This window comes from Echinops telfairi, unplaced genomic scaffold, assembly GCF_000313985.2.
Source record: "Echinops telfairi isolate 266 unplaced genomic scaffold, ASM31398v2 ScPeMD7_7420;HRSCAF=8458, whole genome shotgun sequence".
NCBI classification, from domain to species: Eukaryota; Metazoa; Chordata; class Mammalia; order Afrosoricida; family Tenrecidae; genus Echinops; species Echinops telfairi.
In genome coordinates this window covers 14,373,720-14,375,585 of record NW_022111320.1, presented here as the reverse complement: position 1 = coordinate 14,375,585, position 1,866 = coordinate 14,373,720, and the positions used below count along the sequence as shown (strand labels likewise).

General features: G+C 57.4%; 1 pseudogene; it reads right to left on the bottom strand.

The window, feature by feature from the left end:
• Nucleotides 1-201: 201 nt before the first annotated feature.
• Nucleotides 202-811, bottom strand: LOC101661812 (annotated as a pseudogene).
• Nucleotides 812-1,866: the final 1,055 nt, after the last annotated feature.

The following is a 1,866-nucleotide window of genomic DNA, read 5'->3' as shown; positions in this document are numbered from 1 at the left end:
GGTCAGAATCAGTCATGCACCTGCTCTGGGCCCAGGCTGCACTGTGATTCTGGAGCCCTGGCCCGTCCATTTGTCCTGCATGGGCAGCACATCAGAGCTGGTGCAGGCTGAGCGGGAGGCAGAGGCCACACCTCATCTGACTGTGCCAGGCCTCTGTCCTCCCTCCCCACCCTCTCGGGCAGCCCCTCTCTAGGGAGAGGGTCAGAAGGGCCAGGCAGTGCGGAGCTCCTTCTCCAGGCCCTGGACCAACTGGAAATTGAGGAAGAGCAGCTGACCATGTGGCAGGAAGCGGGTGAGGATGGCCTCGATGCGGTCCACCCGTAGCTGAAGGTTGGTGCCAGGGGCCAGCTGGCGGAGGTGGTCAGAGAGGAGGCATGCTAGCAGCCAAAGGGTACGCTCAGCCAGAAGCAGGTTCTCATGGGCATCCAGGACCAGCGTGAATCCTAAGGAGAGCACGCCTAGCCACACCACCATCCGGGGCTCCCGGAAAGGGTCCCCTGCTGCCAGGCGGAAGGCCCCATGTGGGGCATCATGCAGGGACGTTGGTTCATCTGAGGAAGACGGAGGCTGCAGGTCCACCGATGAACAGCTGGACGCCTGCTGCTGCAGCTGGCACATAAGACTCCGCCTGTCTGGCAACGGCCAAGATCTGCTCCTTGAGGAGGAGTCTGTCCCTCTCGGCCCTGTTTGGCCTTGGGTCATCAGTTGACTTCTCCGCACCAAAGACACAGGAGTAGGGCTCTCGGCAAAAGCCTGTGTCGTCATTTGGGGCCCGCAGGGTGTGGATGGGGAAGGCATGGATCATGGATCCCAGGCAAGGGCCTTCCTCCACCAGACTGTGGACTTCCAGGAACAGGCCGTCCCCCTTGGCAGCGGAGTGAGCAATGGCAGCTGTGTGGCCCTTCAGCGCCTGTGCACACTGGTTTGGGCACGCACCCGGGCGCGCACAGTGGGTGGGGCGGTCCAGTCTGGGTGGTGGCTGGTGGTTGTGTGGAACTTATTTCCGATGGCTGATCATAGGCCATGGACAACAGTCACCATCGAATTGCAGACCTCAGCCCAGAGCCCAGTGGGGTGGGGGCCGCGCTGGTCACTTGCAGAAAGGGTACACCGATTGCTAGCTTGAAGTCATTGCTGACTCTCAGCGGCAGCGAGGGGGCGCAGCGCCCTACGGCAATCCCGCACAGGCGCTTTGCGGAACCTTCCTCCCAGTAGCGGTGTCGTCATCAGCCGGCTAGGTTCGGATTGGCAGAGATGCCTCCGAAGCTGCGGTTATTGACCTTGAGACATCAAGCTCTCAATAGCCTCCTTGTTTTGTGTTTTCTAGATGGGACTACCAGCTCGATACCCAGGAATATTCCCCTGGGATAAATCCTGTCCAATTAGGATAGAGTTGATAGAGAGAAGCTGGACAAACAGAAGATCGTGCACTTTCCCTTCCAACCCTGAACCAGCTAGAACATTTTGTGGAACGATGGGGAAGTGGGCGGAGATTCCGTATGTTAGAGCATTTTTCCTTTTGAGGAAGCAGTAAACCAGCTTAAGATTCTTCTTCTTCAAGTTCTAGCGCTGGGTCTCTCAGACCCTGCAAAGAAGTTTTTCCTGTATGCTCATGAGAGAAAGGGGGTAGCTCTGGGGTGCTGGTCCTGAAGCTAGGAACTCAGCCTCAGCCAGTGGCCTACCTATCAAAGAGGTTAGATCCTACCTCAGCAGGCTGGCCACCTTGTCTGTGAGCAATTGCTGCTGTGGCCCTCTTGGTCCAAAATGCAGTAAAGATCACCATGGGAGGAACTTTAGAGGTCCTAACTAATCATAGGATCTCCGAGGTGCTACAAGCTAAAGGTTATAACTGGCTTTCTGATAGCC